The sequence below is a fragment of the Choloepus didactylus genome, chromosome 19, assembly GCF_015220235.1.
Source record: "Choloepus didactylus isolate mChoDid1 chromosome 19, mChoDid1.pri, whole genome shotgun sequence".
Lineage (NCBI taxonomy): Eukaryota > Metazoa > Chordata > Mammalia > Pilosa > Megalonychidae > Choloepus > Choloepus didactylus.
The window spans coordinates 53369571-53383165 of NC_051325.1; positions in this window are offsets into that span (position 1 = coordinate 53369571).

Here is a 13595-nt window from a genome sequence, read left to right on the forward strand (position 1 = left end):
ATTTAAATTCAACCTAGTTAAAAATTCTGCATATATCAAGCATCTACTTCCAGTTCTCTATCCTCATTGTGTCTCTTGATAACCTATATTCTAGATTTTAACTCTATGAGTTTACTTATTATAATTAGTTCATATTCATGAAATCATACATTTGCCCTTTTGGGTCTGACTTATTGCATTTAACAAAATGTCCTCAAGGTTCATCCGTGTTGTTTTGTGTTTCAGGACTTCATAAGGAATTTACTTTTGAGAGAAGATACTTTGCTTCAGACTGATGAAATTAAATAGGGTTTTTATTCTCTATGAACTGTTTACTTCATGTTCTTTGACTTTCTGTGTTTGGAAAATCCTGTTTAAAATTAAAACTGGGCAGAATTCTTTTTTAGGAACATGGAGAATGAAAGCCAGGCATTTCCTAGGATACAACTGTCTTGCCAGCATTAACCTCAGAAGACCTTCTTATGGAAGAAAAATTTGGGATTCTGTTTTGCTCTTCACTAATATCTAAATATCTCAGCTATCTGAGAACTCAGCATTGTTCAGAGAGGTTTCAACATTTAGCTCTGTAGACACCTCTTGAAGTGAGATTGCCATGACAAATGTTAAATGCCTTTGTTGTTTTGACAGATATGGACAAATCAATAGGTAAATAGGTAGAAACTGCCATAGGAATTATAGACCAATTTATCCTCCCACCAGCTGTTTGAGAGTGTCTGTTTCCCATAGCCTTGCCAACAGAGCGTGGCTATTTAAACTTAAAGTGAATAAAATAAAAAAACTCAGCCCGTCAGTTGCACCAGGCACATTTCAGGTGTTCAGTAGCCACCTGTGCTGGGTGGTTAACGTACTGGACAGTGAGGCGAGAGAACATTTCCACTAGACAGTGCTAGTGAAAAAACCATTGTCCAGTGTTCTAGTTTGCTAATGCTGCCGGAATGCAAAACACCAGGGACAGATTGGCTTTTATAAAGGGGGTTTACTTGGTTGCACAGTTACAGTCTTAAGGCCATAAAGTGTCCAAGGTAACACATCAGCAATCGGGTACCTTCACTGGAGGATGGCCAATGGTGTCCGGAAAACCTTTGTTAGCTGGGAAGGCACGTAGCTGGCGTCTGCTCCAAAGTTCTGGTTTCAAAATGGCTTTCTCCCAGGATGTTCCTCTCTAGGCTGCAGTTCCTCAAAAATGTCACTCTTAATTGCACCTGGGGTATTTGTCCTCTCTTAGCTTCTCCGGAGCAAGAGTCTGCTTTCAATGCCGTCTTCAAATAGTCTCTCATCTGAGCTCCTGTGTTTTCTTCAAAGTGTCCCTCTTGGCTGTAGCACCTCTTCAAAACATCACTCACAGCTGCACTCAGTTGCCGCTGCCCATCAGCCCATTTATATGGTTCCACTGATCAAGGCCCACCCTAAATGGGCGGGGCCACGCCTCCATGGAAATGATCTCATCAGAGTTATCACCTACAGTTGGGTGGGGCTCATCTCCAAAGAAACACTCAAAGAAATCTAATCAAAACTGATAACATTTGCCCACACAACACTACATCAAAGATAATGGCCTTTGGGGGACACAGTACATTCAAACTGGCACATCTGGTGAACCTGACTTACTTACATTTAATAGGATCCCTCTGGCTGTGTGCACAGGCTGAGGCAGGAGGCCAGGCCAGAGAGGACAGAGGCGCAGACCAAGGTAGTGGCTGCGGAGGTGAGAGAGGTGGTCGATGCCGGATGCATTTTGGAGGTGAAGCAGCCAGGATTTGCTGGTGGATGGGATGTTGAGGGTGAGGGAAAGAGAGGAGGTAAGGACAGCGCCTGTGTTTTGGGCCTGAGTCACTGGCATGACTGAGACGGGGAAGACCACGGCAGGAGTGGGTTTGGGGGGGTTCTGTTTTGGATGTCCCAAGTGGAGACAGCATCACCTCCTCACCTCCTCACCCCCCACCCCCCTACCACCTGCTTCAGGGCCTTTGTAGTAGCTGTTTCAGTTTCTTGGTGCACCCTCTCCCCAGAGCCCCTGGGCTGACCCCTGCTGCTTCTTCAGATCTCTGGGCTCCAAACCCTCCCGCCTCTGAGACTCAGGCTGCAAAGCTGGCCTGGGGTGTCACGGTGTTGGGGGAGGGAGACTCTTGTCTCCCCCCGAGTCACACTGATCTGGGTTGCCCTATTCGTTTATTCATCAGATCTTTCCCGAAGCCTGCTGTGGGCTGCATGTGTGTGAAATGCTGGTGATACAGCCGTGCACAAGACAGACAAGCTTCCTGCCCTCGCAATCAAGGGAGGAAGAGGTGGGTGGAACATGATGGGGACTGCTTCATGAGATGGGCAGGGCGTCGGGAAGAGCCTCTCTGAGGAGTCACGTTTGAGCAAAGACCTGAGGGAAGTGGAGCCACCGTGCAGATACCCAGGAGAGAGGGAACAGCCAGTGCAAAGCCCTGTGACAGGAGCATGCTCGGAATGTACAGAGAACAGCAAGGAGGCCCATGTGGCTGGAGCAGAGACAGCAAGGGGGATGGGGGGACCTGTGGGATCAGAGAGATATTAGGGAGCCAGATCATTTGACCTTTTAGGCCAAAAAGATGCTGAATGAATAAATGAAAGACAGAGGCAAATGCAGGGCTCTGGGAATACATGTGGTTTGGGGGTGTCACCTACCCAGGGTGAGGAATCAGGGAGTGCTTCCTGGAGGAGGGGATAACCGAGCTGAAATCTGATTAAGAGCTGGTTAGGGGAAGGGGTTGAGATGAGGTGTGAGAGTGTTCCAGGCAGAGGGAACTGCATGCGCAAAGAACTGGAGGAGAGAGATTGTTTTTACACATTGAATTGGAAAAAAAAAATATGTTAGGCTGGAGTGTAGCCTGAGAGGAAAGTCAGAGAGAGAAATAAGAGGTAGGCGGGGGCCTGCCTGTTTGGTGCACTACATAGGAATCCAGACTCTATCCCAAGGGCAGCAGGGAGCCCTGCAGGGTTTTCAGCAGGGGAGGGACAAAGATCCGATTTGTGCTTTGACAAGACCCCTCCAGCTGCTGAGAGGAGGCGTTTAGGTGGGTGGGTGGTGGGGGTGTGTGAACCTGGAGGGAGGGTGAGGAGGGAGGGGGGGTGCTGCAGAGAGAGGGATGAACAACAGCAGAAGGGAGAGTGTGGAATCAAGTCAGGGGCTGGAGGTCAAGGGAGGCCGCGATGAGGGCAGACTTTTTTCTGCCACCTCTGCACCCATCTCACCATCCATGGACCCAGTAAACATGTTCAGCCCCCGCCCTGTGCCAGGTCCCTTGCTGGGGTCCCAGGGGACCTGTGATGAATTGGTCCTCATTCCTGAGAGATGTTCCTTCATGACACCCTGGATATAGGAGAATGTTTATGACACACACTCTATGCATATTTATGTAGACTCCAAACTACAAAAATTTACTGCAAAAATGAGCATCACCATAATTTCAAATCCTTTTCCATTTAATTAATTCAACAAATATTTATTGAGCAAGTATTACATGCCAAGACTTATTCTAGGTGCTGCAAACATAGCAGTGAGCAAAGCATCCAAAATCTCTGCCTCGTGGAGCACACACTCAGGAGTGGAGCTGATGAGATGGACAATAAACAATAGGAAATAAACTGTGCAAGGTGTTAGAAGGTGACGGTTGCTTCGGGGGGAAAATAGAGCCAAGTAAGGAGAACTGGGAGTTGGGAGGTTGGAAGGCAGCTTGTGTTCCCTAGAGTGTTCAGGGAAGGCTTCCCTGAGAAGTGACATTTGAGCAAAGCCTTGAAGGAGGTGGGAGAGAGGGCTGCGGGATTGTGCGGTAAAGAGTGTTCTAGGCTGAGCCAACAGCCAGTGCAAAGGCCCTGAGGTGGGAGGGAGCCGTATGTGCTGGAGGCTGTGGATGCATTTTGATGTTTTAACCGAGTGTATGGGCTGCTAAGAGACAGCAGGCTTGAGGCCTACAGGGTTCTTAAAGGGCCCAGGCTATAGCCTGGTGGAAGGCCCAGGGGCCCTAGAGTCTCCCAGGCCATGAGAAAAACCTCAGAGGCAAGTAGGTGCCACATGTGTGCTGGATGTCAGGGACCTCCTGAGAGTCTGCACATGCCCAGGGGGGGCGCCTGCTCCCAAGCCAGGCTCCCAGCACAGCTCCCTGGTCCCTAGCAGGACCTCCCACCAGAAGGAAGTGCCCCAGGCTCTGCTCTGGCCCAGCTGCAGGCTCCCTGCCAACTTAATGGGCAAGCTTATTTTTTGGTTTCTCTGCATCCACCAGGCATGGGCATGGACGGAAAGGCCTCTTCCCCTGTAGGGTTCTAGAGACACTGGCCAGATGCTGCCTCTCTGGGCTATAGCTCAGCTGTCTCTAAAACTAAGCCTCCCTTTTTCTGTGATGTTCATTTCAAAATATTACATTGTACATGTGAGTCGTGGGGTGTAGGCATCTTTCTGGTTGCCTACCTCCATTTCCCTTCTTTTATGGAAACAATATCCTGAATTTTTTTGCAGGATTCTCTCTTGCTCCCATTCTCAGCCTGTGGTTTGACTGGGACTGACCTCACCTCTTTACTGTAAGCCAATCAGCATTGTCCAGCCTCCTGGGATACTGTGATTGGTTCAGAGATGGGCATGTAATTTCAGTTGGTCCAATCAGAATGCATCTCAGGACCTGCCCCCCCCCCCACACACACACACATGGAAATAGAACTTAGCTTCATCTCCTTGGTGTTGGAGGTGAATGAGGAAGTCAAGCTCATCAGAATCTGCAGACAGCCATGAAGGGGTCAACCTTAGGGTGAGCTCAACATTGGAGAAGGCAAAAGAGGAGTGACCAACAGGAACCAGGTCCATGGTGAGATCTCTGAGGGGCTGGGTCAAGCCTCACTTGAAATCCTCCCTACCTTTCCAGTCAAACAGAGCAAGGTTTAAGTCTCAGCCCAACCACTACTTGGCTGTGTGACCATGGGCAAATTATTCACCCTCTTGGGTGTCAGTTTCCTCATGTAGAAAATGGAGGTAATAATAGTGTGCCCATCTCATAGGATTGTGAGGATAAATGAGTTAGTGAACCTATGGCAGTTAGAAGAGTGCCTGGCACATTGTAAGCACTCAATAAGTTTTTGCTATTATTATTACTAGCTCTGAGCCCCTAGATCAAACCTCACCTGAACCACTAACTTCCTCCAGACTTTACATTTATAGGAACCAATAAATCCCCCTTTTAAAATTTTGCCATCTCTTTTCTTTCTTGCAGTGTAGGGTTGAGGTCAGAGAGGGGCTGGGCAGAACGGGTGTGGGAAACTGGTGTTCATAGGGGGCTATCACCAGGTGCCAGGCATTTTATATGCACTTGCTATTCAGCCTCGTTTTACAGAAGAGAAAACTGAGGCTCAGAAGACTTAAGTAACTTGCACAAAGATGAGTAAGATTTCACCAAGGAGAAAAGGTGAGGGAGGGCATGCCGGCAGCAGGCATGGCAAGAGCCAAGGTCAGGAGGTATGAATATACTTGGTGCACTGTTCAGGGAACCTGGAGTCTCCTAGGAGTTAATGGATAATGAAAGGACATAAGGTCAGGAAGGGCGGGGCCCGGTTCCATCAAGGTTGGTGGTTGTCAAGTTGTTAATCTTGTGTTAGGGCCACAACTGCTGTCCCCTTACATCAATTTTCTCATCTGTGAAAGGGGGACATGGAAGTACATTCATTTGGATTAGATTCGGCTGTAACTGACAGCCACCCCAAAGTCATAGTGGCTTACACATGGTAGACATTTCTTTCTCTCTCATGCAGATATGACCAGAGATGATGTGGCAGCTCCACAGGCACCAGACCCCTTTCTCTGGTTGCTCCACCATCTTAACAGGTGGCTTCTACCTCAGGTCCAAGAAGGTTGCTCTTGTTCCAGCCATTTTGTGGTATTCCAACCAGCAGGAAGGATCTATTCTATTCCATTGGTTAGAACTTAGTCACGTGGCATTCTTGGCTGTACAGAAGGCTGGGAAATGTAGTTTTTCTCTCAGGAGGCCAGCTAAAAGCCTGGGGTTCTATTAATAATTAGAAGGGAGAATGAATATTATTTGCTACCCAGCAACCTCTGCCTCAATGGCAGATATCAGTCCTTCTTTTTGGCCACTAGTTTCTGAACTGCTTTCCTAGGTGTGCCAGTTTGAATGTATTATGTCCCCCCAAATGCCATTATCTCTGATGTAATCGTGTGTGGGCAGACCTATCAGTGTTAATTAGATTGTAATTCTTTGAGTGTTTCCATGGAGATGTGCCCCACCCAACTGTAGATGATGACTCTGATTGGATAATTTCCATGGAGGTGTTGGCCCACCCATTGGTTGGGTCTGAATTAAATTACTGGCACACTATATAACATCAGACAGAAGGAACAAGCTGCTATAGCCAAGAGGGATGCTTGAAGAAAGCACAGGAGCTGCAGATGAGAGACAGTTTGAAGACAGCCGTTGAAAGCAGACTCTTGCTCCGGAGAAGCTGAGAGAGGACAAATAACCCAAGTACAAATAAGAGTGATACTTTTGAAAAACTGCAGCCTAGAGAAGAACGTCTTGGGAGAAAGCCATTTTGAAACCAGAACTTTGGAGCAGATGCCAGCCACGTGCCTTCCCAGCTAACACAGGTTTTCCGGACACCATTGGCCATCCTCCAGTGAAGGTACCGGATTGTTGGTGCCTTACCTTGGACACTTTATGGCCTTAAGACTGTAACTTTGTAACCACATAAACCCCCTTTATAAAAGCCAGTCCATCTCTGGTGTTTTGCATTCCAGCAGCATTAGCAAACTAGAACACTAAGCTTTTCAACCCTCCTGGCATTACTGAGAGCCCCCAATATCCTTCTAGTACATTCCTTGCCTGTTTAGTGTATTCCAATCCCTGTTTACCAGAGTTGGTCTAATAATCCCTCTCCAATGGAGAGAATGAATGGAATAGGCGTTGAGAGCAGAAATGTCTTGCCACACAATAAGAGCCCGCATTTATTGAGCACTTACTGCATGCCAGGTCATAGTATGCACTCAATGAATCCACACATCCATCCCTAAAGCTCAGTGGTTTAAAGCAGCGCTGATTTATTATTTCTGGTGCTCCCAGGGGTTGGCCGGAGGTTCCTCTGCTGGCTTCCCTTGGGCTCCTTCCTGAGCTTCGTGCAGCTGCAGGGTGGGCTGTGCGGGAGGGTCCAGGACGGCCTCAGTCACAGTCTGGCAGTTGGTGCCAGCAATTTACACGCACTTGCTATTCAGCCCCCTTTTACAGAAGAGAAAACTGAGGCTCAGAAGAGTTAAGTAACTTGCACAAAGGTGAGTAAGATTTCACCCGCACGTGGCCGCTCCTCTTCCAGAAGGCTAGACTAGCTCCTTCACATGGAGTCCTCACGGCAGCGTCCAAGAGTACAGTGGCGGAAGCTGCCATTCCTAGGCTGGGAAGTCTCACAACTTCACTTCCACACGTTTAATTGATCAAAGCAAGTTAAAGACCAGTTTGAAGATGCGGGTAAACTACTCTTGTTTCTCATTGGCCCACTTGCATCACATGACCACCCCTGGACCAATCACTAGCAGGGGGATAACCCAGCGGGTCCGCCCATGGGGCTGGGGGTGGGGCTGCTTCCCAGAGGCGCCCAGGCTGCCTGGGGGCAGAGTGGCCGCGAGAACGAAACTAGGAGGTGGGGGATGGTGGCTGGGGGGCCACAGACAACAGGGGCCATTACTAAACAGTTTCTATTTGATGGGCTTTTTTCACAGGCATTTTGCATACCCAAATAAACACACAGGTTCTCCTGCCTGCTACCTTTTCTGGAAGGCTCTTGGGACCAGGCCCTACCTGGGGACCGTTGCTGGCATCATCATGCAATGATTTTTCCTTTCCTGGCTGCAAGTGGGAATAATAGATTAAAGCCATGTTTAAAAAACTAGGATGTAATGTGATTTTTAAAAAAGTTTTAAATTTTGAAATAATTTCACATTTACAGAAAAATTGCAAGGGCAGTACAACAAGCTCTCAGATTCCCCTATGGTCATCATTTTGCTACCTTTGACTTATCTTTTCTCAGTGTGTGTGTTTCTGAATCATTTGAGAGTTACTGCCACGAGGCCTTTTTAGCACTGAATACTTCATTGTGCATCTCCTAAGAGGAAGGACATTCTCTCAGGTGACCACTATATAGTTTTCAAAATCAGGAAGTTTAACACTGATACAATGGTATAATTTAATTTCTATTGTCCATATTCAAATCCCACCAATTGTCCCAATAATGTCCTGAGACCATTCTTAAACTAGTAACTACCAGAAAGATAAGACAGGCATCTGTCCAAAGAGAAGAACATCTGCTAACATCCACAAACCTGCTTAAAGAATCGTGCTTAGAAATCCTATGCGCAAGCTCTGTTTAATCTAGATCAGTGGGTCTCAACAGGGGGCCATATTGTCCCCCAGGGGACATTTGGCGGTGCCTGGAGACATTTTTAGTTGTCAGAACAGCGGTGGTGGCGGTGGTGGTGGGAGAATTGCTGCTGGCATCTCGTGGGTGGAGGTCAAGAATGCAGCTAAACATCTTACCACGAACAGGACAGCCCCCACCACACAGAGTGATCTGGCCCCAAATCAAAGTTGGGAAACCTTTTCTAAGTAAATTGGGGAGAAGTGCTTCCCTCTGCATCTAGATAACTTGCAATTAATTGGAGCACCTGTGGGTCTGTGTTACATCCCAGCATTCTGTTTCTCCCTAGCCACCCTGGAGAAACCTGCCCATGGAGGCCCAGCCAAGGCTGTTTCAGATTGCCCCAAACTAGAACCAACTCACATGGCCGTTAGGAGGAGACTGATGAAATAAAACCCTGTAGTCACACTGGGCTCATGCCTCTTTGCTGGGCTTTGTTTGCTCCTCTGCAGAATGGGGCTGGGGAGGTGGGATGGGAAGGACTCCAGGGATCTTGGGCCCAGCTGCTCCTTTATGACTTCTGTGCCTAAATGCCTCTGACTCATGCAATCGGCTCAGGGATTATGTGCTGACACGTCTCCAGGCTTTTATCAATGGGAGGCTGTCCCGGAATGTCTCCCCAGTGGAGTCAAGGGTGGCTCGGCCTCTGCTGAGTCAGCTCTGGGCCCTGACTCAGGGTAGAGCTCCTTTTAAAAGCTGCTGCCATTTCTTTAGTGCCTGCTGACTTGTGTCTCCCGCAGGGGCTGAGCACACTTCTTCTCTTGTCTCCAGTTTATAAAAGAGGAGACTGAGGTTCAGAGAGGCTCGTGACACACAGCTGGGAAGGGCAGAATCGGGATTCAAACCCAATGTGTGTTAAACCCCAGAGTCCGTGGTATTTCCAGTCTGCTGCATCTTGTCCCATACATGGTGTTCAGTAAATGTTTGCATGGCAAAGAATGGACACTATCTTTTCTCCCATTCTTCCTTTGTGATAAAACTCCTGAGTTTTAGCAGGAAACGTGGCTGTCCAGCTGTGTTAAGCTCATGAATATCCTTTCCAGCTTCCCTTGCAGTCGGGTGTGACAAGTGACTAATTCTGGTCAGTAGGATGAAAGTGGAAGTGATGTGGCACATTCTGGTATATGCCCTTACAGAAGCCAACTTCTACTTCCTTTTCTCCACTTCTCACTGGTAGGAATGTAGATGTGATGGCAGGTGCTAGATCAGACACTTTGGAACTAAAGATGGAACCTGCATGTTGAAGATAGAAAAGCTACCATATGGAAAGAGCTTGGGTCTCTGACACCATAAAGACACATCCAACCCTGGACTGCTTTCATTCAGACTGATGTGAGAGAAGAAAAACTATTTTCTAGCCTAGGAGTCACTGTCATTTGAGCCTTTCCTACAGCATTGAGCCTGTATCTCACCAATGCAGTTTGTCAAATGAATGAATGACTGGATGACAGAAGGAACAGTCAGATCCAGGCCCTTGCACATATATGTAGGCATACTTGTTTTACTGTGCTTTGCTCTGTTGCACTTCCCAGATACTGTGTTTTTTACGAATTGAAGGTTTGTTGCAACCCTGGGTCGAGCAAGTCTGTTGGAGCTATTTTCTGTGTCTCTGTGTCACGTTTTGGTAATGCTCACATTATCTCAAATTTTTTCGTTATTATTATATTCATTATGGTGATCTGTGATCTTTGATGTTACCATTGTAATTGTTTTGGGGTGCCACCAACTGCGCCCATGTAAGATGACAAACTTAATCGATACATGTTGTGTGTGTTCTGACAGCTCCACTAACTGACCATTCTCCCATCTCTCTCCCTCTCTTTGGGCCTCCCTATTTCCAGTGACACAGTGATATTGAAATTAGGCCAATTAATAACCCTACAGTGGCCTCTATGTGTTCAAGTGAAAGGCAGAGTCAATCAATGTGATAAATTTCATTTTTGTCATATTTTAAGAAAATTGCCACAGCCACCCCAACCTTCAGCAACCACCACCCTGATCAGTCAGCAGCCATCAACATGGGGCAAGATCATCCACCAGCAAAATGATTACAACTCGCTGAAGGTTTTTTAGCAATTAAGTTTTTTTTAAAATTAAGGTTTGTACATTGTTATTTTAGATACAATGCTATTTCACACTTAATAGACTACAGCATAGAGTAAATATACCTTTTACATGCACTGGGAAACCAAAAAATTAATGTGACTTGCTTTATTGTGATATTTGCTTCCTTGCAGTGCTCTGGAACCAAACCCGCAGTATCTCTGAGGGGTGCCTGTAAATGCGCAAAGACTGCATTTGAGCCCAGGTGGAAGCCACGTCCAAGTGCAGTGTAAATATTCGTGGTCAGAGAGGCCAGTTCTAATCCTGGCCCTTTCATTGGTTTGCTGTGTGCCTCTGGGTAACCCACATACCCTCTCTGGACCCCACATTCCTCAGCTATAAACCAGGCTTGGCAAATTAGTGGAACTTATGCAATTTAAAAGATACTTTTACGATTTCATTTCTAGGAATCTATTCCCAGCCCACAAACACATGTGCAAGGATGCAGCTGCAGCTTGGATTGGAGGACAAAATCTTGGAAACATCCTTAAAGGTGATTAAACCATGGCACGTGCACGCTTGGGAGTGCTGGACAGCTGGCTGCAGACACGGGGAAGTTCTCTGGTGACACCTGCTGGCACAGGAGGAGACTGCAGCCCAGCTCTGCTAGGTATTGGGAATTTCCAGAACAAGAGAGGTTCAGGGCAGCTGTGAGGGTAATTTGGGAAGCCACAGAACAGGGGGATGCAGAAGTCAGGACAAGGAGGTTGGCCTGGGTATATGTGGTGGCTGAGAGCACAGGCTCTGGATCCACCGAATTCCAGCTTCCTTACTTCCTAGCTGGGTGAGCTTGGACAAATTTGGGTCCCAAATTGAGCACCTCCGGTGTCAATGATTGATTGAGAATCTCATCCAGGTGCTAAGGATACAACATTGAATAAGACCTGGTCCCTGCCCTCATGGAGCTTACAGACTAATGGGAGGAAGACAATAAACAAATAAACACACATGCAAGATCGTTTCATTTACTGATTTGCGCTTTAAAGGAAAATAAAGCAGGAGATTGGTTGGTGTGTGTGTGGAGATATTATTACCCCTAGGGGTGAGTAGAGCCTGAGGGGGCTGCATCTCATGTGCATTCAGAGTGCAATAAAAGACCCCTCAAAGTGCCTGCCACAGAGCAAATGCTCAATACATGGATGTTCATATTTGTATCATACGAATCAGGGAGAAGGAAATTAAGGGGAACACCACAGTCCATTCCAGTCTGATGCAGTCAGAGATAGTGGGAGAGAAGATTCCTTGGGGCTGGGCTGCTGGAGAGTCGGCCCTGGCTCACGGTGTGGTGGTGCAGGTGGAGGGGACAGGGCTCAGGTCCCAAATCCAGACCCAGCTCTGTGTGGCCTTGGAAAGTCACTGTCTGTGCCTCTATTTCCTCATTTGGAAGACAATGTCAACAGTGCCTGCCTTGTGAAGATTAGAGTGATGGGCGCACAGTAGGCCCTTTATGGGAGCTGGGCTCCTTGGCCAAGAGCCACAAGGAACCCCTCAGCTGAGCTGGGGGTGTGACTTGTTAATACTCAGTAGCTTTTTATGGTTACCCTCTGGCAGCTTGGCTCCCACTGTGCTTCCTGATTGGCCCCACCCTGGGGACCCAGATCACTTAATTTCTGCCCTCCTCTCTGGTTCATTAGTTGGTCAATCCACAAACTTCATGTGGCAGCCCTGTGGTCAGTCTGCAAATCAGGGTCCAGCCTGGAGGATGGAAGCCACCCTAGGGATTTCAAGCAGGAAGAACTGAATACAGGGAATTGGTTGTAGAGGTGATGGAAGAGCCAAGGGGCCCAAAGGATAGAGTGAAGCACCCCAGGATTAGCAACGGCTGGAGGCTGCTCCTACCCACAGCCAAGGGACAGGAGGAGGAGATAGTATCATTGGATCTGTAACCAGGGCTAGAACTACAGTGGTGGCTGCTGGTGGGAACTGGGACCAGGAAGGGAGGGCTGCTGGGCAGGGCTTGTCCTCTTCTCCCTGAAGTACATTCCCTAACTGCTCTGGGTCACAGGGGGTCTGACAGCTGCAGACTGCATTGCCCAGGCTCCTGAGCCAGTTGGCTGCCCATCGGCCAGCGAGAGTTCCTGGCACCAGGCTGAGGAGAGGGGAGAAGGGAGAAATCAGTTTCTCCCCTCCATCCCCTTGCCCTACACCTTGGGCTGCATCTCCACCTGGAGTCTCCTCCATGGCTCCAGGGCCCGCAAGTCGGGCCCACTTGCTTCCAGCCTGGGTCCCGGGCCGCCCTGCTGCTGCTAACCTCGGAGCTACCTTGCAGCCCCCTGCCTGACTTCTTGGCTCCTCCATCATCTCTATAGCCAACTCCCTATGTGTAAAGTGGTTTCCATTTCCTGATTAAACATTTATGGATACAAGGTATGGATGTGAGAGCAGACTGGCAAGTGACCGCTCCAGCAGGCCTTTCCAGCCCCTTCCCTCTCCTTACAGATGGAAACACACGGCCCGCAGGTGGGAGAGGCAGCTGGGTGCTGGGGTCGAGGGGCAGCCCTGGAGCCAGACGTGCCTCCTTTAGCCCTAGCTCTGCCACTTGCTGCTCTGTCAACACTGTCAAGTCACTTCCCCTCGCTGAGGGCTGAGTTGACTCACCTGCCACATGGGGACAGAATTGTCCCATCGACACACGTTTTAGGAGGATGTGATGAGGTGTCCCAAGGAAAGAACTTAGCCACAATCTTAAATAGAAATAGGAAAGGGGACGTCACCCAGCAGCTGTTGAAAGGCACATACCATTGTAACAAAAATAGTGGGTACCGTGCAAGGAAGAACAACTCGTTGAGGCACAACGAGGGGGTTGGAGCCGACCCGTGGATATATGAGACTAAATATTCACCAAGGGCAGCACCACAGCCATCGGGGAAGGGAGAGATTGTTTAGAAGATGGTGCTGGGGAACTGTCTCAAAATAAAACCGGACGCCCATCTCACACCGCAAGCAATGGTGGACTCCAGACAGACTAAAGACGTAAATGTAAAACGCAAAATTAGAAAATTAGCGGAAGAAATGTCAGAAAGTATCTTTGTGCCTAGAGGTCAGAATGAACTTCTTAAAGC